At 43.4% G+C, this 5,813-nt stretch overlaps 1 protein-coding gene across 2 annotated transcripts in view; it reads left to right on the top strand.

Moving 5' to 3' along the window:
- Window positions 1-1,925: 1,925 nt before the first annotated feature.
- Window positions 1,926-5,813, top strand: part of palm1b (paralemmin 1b) — a 29,304-nt gene continuing 25,416 nt past the window's right edge. The window contains exon 1 of one of the 2 annotated variants that reach the window (XM_032500700.1): window positions 1,926-2,418. The gene's annotated coding sequence lies outside the window, so the exon portion shown is untranslated. The remainder of the gene's footprint in view (window positions 2,419-5,813) is intronic. The other variant, XM_032500699.1, reaches the window with a different exon arrangement.

Below are 5,813 nucleotides of genomic sequence, written 5' to 3'. Positions count from 1 at the left end.
TAGACCTTAGTTGTCCCCTAATACTGTATCTGAAGTCTCTTTTATATAGACCTTAGTGGTCCCCTATCTGAAGTCTCTTTTATATAGACCTTAGTGGTCCCCTAATACTGTATCTGTAGTCTCTTTCCCAAAAGTCAGCCTTGGTGCAAAATTCCAGCCACTAGAGCCAGTCCCACAATGAACTTGTTTGTGCCATTTCTGAGTCTGTAGCTTTTGAGGAGGAGAGGGGGGGGGGGGGGGCAAGGTGGAGTCTGGGGGTGTGGTCTTGACCAACTGCCACTTTGCTCGTTTGAAAGCCAGGATGTCTCTCTCTCATGGGGGGGCAATTTCTCTAGGCGGGCAAAGCAGAGAAAGGGGAGGTAACCTTGCCCCTTATGACCTCATAAGGAGCAAGATTCCAGATCGGCCCATCTGAGCTTTCATTTTCTCAAAGGAAGAGCAGGATACCCAGGGCTTGGTTAACACCTATCGCCATTTCTAGCCACTGTGGGACCATAGGCAGGCTGGGGGAACTCATATTAATGTTAAAAAAAACTCATAAAGTGAAATTCTCATGCCGTGGGACCCTAAAGGTTAGGGTTAGCTGCCTGGAAGGCGACGTTGGAGGCAAAAAACACCATCAAGCCCTTATGGTCTACTTTTCTCTACAGTGACGAGGACATACATGCAGGTCAAAATGCTCCTTGTGTTCCCATAGATTAACTCCCACGCCCCATGTTAATAGCTGTTTCCACACTATATTGAGTTCTGTTCTAACAACCAAATATGCAGGGATTCTATGATGCGCAGGTGAAAAGACATCTGAACCGAGTTACACTTAGTTCAAAGGTGAGGTCTTTTAGATGCCTATAGTCACTGAAATGCTGTTGAAACATTTATAAGTAACCTGGATACCTAAACAAACATGTAGAACAGTTTTAACCAAGATGTTGAGATGTCTTTTGTCTTGCATATCATCCAAATATTTCTTAATAGAAGGTGACCTTTGTACAACAGTTAATAACGGCCCTGAAAGCCTATTTCCTCTATCAGCTTCTCACTATGAGAAATGGGCTCCTGCATGAACATACAACTTCAACTTTCCATACTAAGTGATTACTTGTGAAATATGAATAATCATTGACTCACAGGAATAACCGAGGCATAAAATTTACAGCACACTGCATGAACACATTTGCAGAAACAACCCCACATCAACTGCATTTAATTAATAATGATTCTAATGACAGAAAACCGTTTCAAGGAAATCACTAAGAAACGTTTGTGACAATGTTAGTTTTTTCCCCTGTAATATATACAGTCAGGCCAAGATAAAACTAATGCAGTCTAATACCACAGGCCTGCAATGAATCCCACCTTCATGAGGTTATAAGGCCCCATGACACCTGTCATAAATGGAGTTCTCTTGGAATTCAAAAAAACACAAAACTATCTCTCAACCTGGAATGAGGAGGGACCATATCTGCAACACGAGCACCACCTGCTGGATACTGGGTGCAGGTGCAACATGTTTTGAGGTTTGCAGATGCGACAGAATAATTTGGGTCAGACAATAATAGGCGACACCAAAAGAGTCTAAATACTTATATATATATATATATATATATATTATTTTATTTTTTGTACTATTACATGTACATGTATTTTCGATACGATAAAACATTCCGAATATTCCTAATCGAACAAACCCGGTTCAAAAACACTTTAGACTGTTAAGCCATTTAGCCTCTGAGCCTGAGGCTATTTATGTAACAGCATGGAATAACACATCTTTAGAAGTGTGGGCATTGCGCGTTTCCACCACTAGATGGAGAAGTGAGAAATGAATTGGATCCCGATTTGAGGCTGCACGTAGTAGCCTCCACCGCTCTTCTGCAGCCCTGAAGCAGACAGCCAGGTTCGTTTGGACGTCATATGATAAGGCTGGAGAAGAGCCAACAGGGCCCCCGTTTGGAGAGGAGGACCCATATCTCAGTCAACGCGCACATCCAGGGCCCCCTTTATCTCCAAAAGGCAGGGAGGCGTATCCTTTCCCCCTCTCTCACTCCCCTTCACATACCTCTCTCTCTCTCTCTCTCTCTCTCTCTCTCTCTCAGCCATGCACTAACTACAACCTGCTTCAGACGACGCCCCACCGCCCATGAGAATTCCACTTAGGGCAGAGCCAAGTCCGTCGTGCGTCTTTTTCGCTCGAGAGGAAACCATTGGGGTTTTATTATTGTCGGGCTGCGCGCTCAGGCTGCCCACGGCATCACCTCAGCAATAACAGGAGGGGTGCCAGCCAGAAGAAAAAGAAGAAGAGGAGGAGGAAGAAGAGGAGGAGGAGGAGAGGAAGGGGTATAGAATAGGAAAATAAACAAGAAGACACCCTGTTTGGAACACATCGGTGGCGGGAAGCGCAAAGGGATCTGCAACTGAGTAAGTCGTGATTTACGGTGTGCGGTGCTTGTGCCCGTGTTTTCCTGTGGCTGACCTGCTTTTTGGTGGTTTGTCCAGCGGCGCAATATTTAAGCTTCCAGCCCGGCAGCATCCTTTTGACTCTGGCAGGAAGGATGACGGAGCGGCGCAGGGGGGATGGAGACAAGGGGGAAAATGCAAATAAGGACAATATATTGGCGGTGTCCTTCCGTGCCAGTGAAATCCTTTACTGTAAATGCGTTAATAGCCTATACGAGGTTACAAATCACAAGAGGCGCAGCATCCTTAAAGGGACATAAATACACATTTAAAATAACAAGCTCACAACCAAGTCAGGCTCTGGTTTGGAGGTAAAAAAATAAAAATAAAAAAATAGGAGAAAAAAACAGCTGCATGAGCATGTCATATCAACAGCTTTTAGCTTATTGGATCCCCAGAGGCCCGCTTTACTGGACTTTGAAGCCATGATACAGTCAGGCCCACAGGTGTAACGGGACATGTTTACGCGAAAGCCTTTAACGATCCATCATGTAGCCTAATATCGATCTGTATTTGCGAGGAGAGTGTTTTCAGCACGCCTGGGTTTTTTTTATTTTTTATTTAATGCCTCGACGCGACAGTGAATCTCCAGTGGCGCCAGCCGTGCGTGGCCGTCACTGCGTGGCTGGGAGATGCTGGGTGCCTGGCTACAGGCTGTGGAGGAGAGGAGAGTAACGGGCTCATCTACGGTGTGTTGTGATGTGAGCAGTCTGCTCCAACATGGCGCGCATGAGCTGGAAACCCTTGGCCATTACACACTCCTGTCTGGAATTCACACTGTGCAGTGGACCAGGCAGTCGGGTTTTATATGTGATAGCAGAGAATTAGTCCGTGCATCCCTAACTGCCTGAGCTCAAATTCGTTTCAGCTCATGGAGTCAGGCTCCTCTGTCCTCTCACAGTATCACGTAGGCGTGTGTGTATTCTCCTTCTGTTTCTATTCCAGTCTAGGAATAGAACAATATCAATTGAACCAACTCCTATTTTTTTTTTTTTTAAATCATGTTTGATCACAGCAGGTGACACCAGACAGCGAGTGTGTTTTTCTTTGGTCTTGTGTCCATTGTTTCTCTCCTGGGTTTCTGTCCTGGGAACAGACTTCACCGTTGTGGACAACATCTTGTTGACATTAGACCAACCAAGTTCATGATGACAGCATAGAGTGTGTAAACCAGGGGCGGAGCCAGAGGGGGGCTTCTGGGGATCCAGCCCCCCCCCCCCCAAAAAAAAAATATTGAATTGTTTTTAAATAACTTCAACTTGTGTCATTTCCCGTCAGTCCCTCTGACTGGAAAATCAACTCAATGGCGCAACCCTGCCGATGTTATGGAACTTCTAACAATAGACCGTTTTTGCCTCTCTTTAGGAGTGAAAATGAGACATGCTCAACATTTGTTGTGTTCTGGTTTCTGAATGATAAAGACAGTTGGAGAGCAATCAGATACAAAATAGGATGGAAGAAAAATGCAACAAATATGGGGGGAAAGCAACAAAAATGTTGAAAAGGCAACAAATATTTGACAAAAAAACTTTGACAAAAAAGAACACGACAAACATCGATTCAAAATAGGATGTTCCAACTATTATGTTTTCCCAAAGGATCTAAAGATTTTTCTGGCATTTTATTATCAATTGACCTAAGCCCTCCTCCCCCCCTTGCTATTTTAGTGTACTGGGTCACAGTAATATATTTCTCAAATGTAAAGATGCTTGCATTTTAGAAATCTAGCCAAAACCCACATGATAGGATCATACTCATGATCATGAGTCATCAAACAAAATGCTTATAAGTATATAACGCCCTCTTTTTCAGGAGACATTACCTAGTAAATGTAAGTTAGAAATCCCAGTGTTGGATTATTATTATTTACATGTTATTATATTATGTGCATTAGTCTTCTTTGTCCAACATAGTGGAAATCTGTCCTTCTTTATCACCAAATAAAATACACCTTAACACTAAATTCAGATCTCTGAGCACACAAATGAAAGCACCAAAGTCAATCCTTCTTATCTTAAGAATATGGGCAGTAAATACACTACGGGGCATTTAAGAATTACACTCAAAAACTGAATTTGTGAGAATTACTGTAAGACCATCAATACATGTTTGTATTGGTAAGAATACAAGAAATGGAAGTGCGCTGTTTGTTTGTCAGTTCTGTCAATTTGTTGCATGAGTGAGACATGTTAAGTCCGCCGTAAGCTTCATCCTGGCTGTGTGCGAGCTGAGGGTCTATATCCGGTGGGCTGCTCTCTGTGTTGTGTCAGCAACTGGCAGTAGAGCTGACAGCACTTGTCTTGTCTACCCAATCATCATGTGGCATTATGACTCTGGACAGCCACATTTCTGTGTGTCAGATTTTGTGTGCTTATCTGTGTGTTTGCATTTGTGCAGCATTTGTGTGTGTATTAGTCAGTCTCTGCATGTATGCCCCCCCCCCAGTGTGTGTGTGTGTGTTTGTGTGTGTGTGTGAGAGAGAGAGATGTCTGTCTCCTGGCCTGACAGGCTTGGCACTGGGATGGATCTGTTTTCACCGATTTAGATAGGGGAAATGGGCTGGTAACCGAACAGTCCTTCATCCTAATCTTGGACTGTCAATGAAAAATGAGGTGAAATGTGAATGAGTTACACTCCTTACTACCAACTAACTTCAGTCAAAATGCCCTGTAGTGAGCTCTAAATGTCACAAGTTTTCAGTGAGCAGGACAGGGGGAAAAAACAGATCACATTGAGCTGCCTCTTGGAGTGAAAGTGTGAAACTGTTGCCAAAAAGAACACTCACTTACTGCCCTGATAAACAGCTTGAATAGGCAAAGCACATCCAAGTGATGTTACAGTTTTGTCCCTGACAGTAATGCAAAAAACCCACCAATGCTCACTTACAGTACAGATAACATGTCATTAAAGAAATCAATATCCTTATGGTAACAATGGATCACTTTGCTGCATGTATGTGAAAGGGGGTCGCTCGTAGTGAATTAGCACCGTTCACCTTAGCATTGCAGAGCATTTAAGCATCTTTCAGCCTCATTTTTGGGGGGGGTTTCCAACCCCAAATCTTTGCTGTTTTGGTTCAGACTCACAGCTCTCATCAACACTGTTTCACATGCAGCAGAGAGCTGTTTTAATCCGAAAAGCACCAAATGGCAGACAAACAAAGTGAGGGACTCACTGGTTAACATAGTGCAGCATTTAGCAGTGTTGAGGTAATGGAGATCCAAACAGAGCTTAAAAGAAGACTGGATATTTGTGTCAAATGAATGCTGCTGGATCTGTAAATAAGTAACTGTTTGCTAACACATTCATTTTATGAAATTGCAGTTAGTTAGTTAGTTAGTTAGTTAGTTAGTTAG

This window comes from Etheostoma spectabile, chromosome 20 (genome assembly GCF_008692095.1).
Source record: "Etheostoma spectabile isolate EspeVRDwgs_2016 chromosome 20, UIUC_Espe_1.0, whole genome shotgun sequence".
Lineage (NCBI taxonomy): Eukaryota > Metazoa > Chordata > Actinopteri > Perciformes > Percidae > Etheostoma > Etheostoma spectabile.
This window is presented reverse-complemented; position numbering and strand designations above follow the sequence as displayed.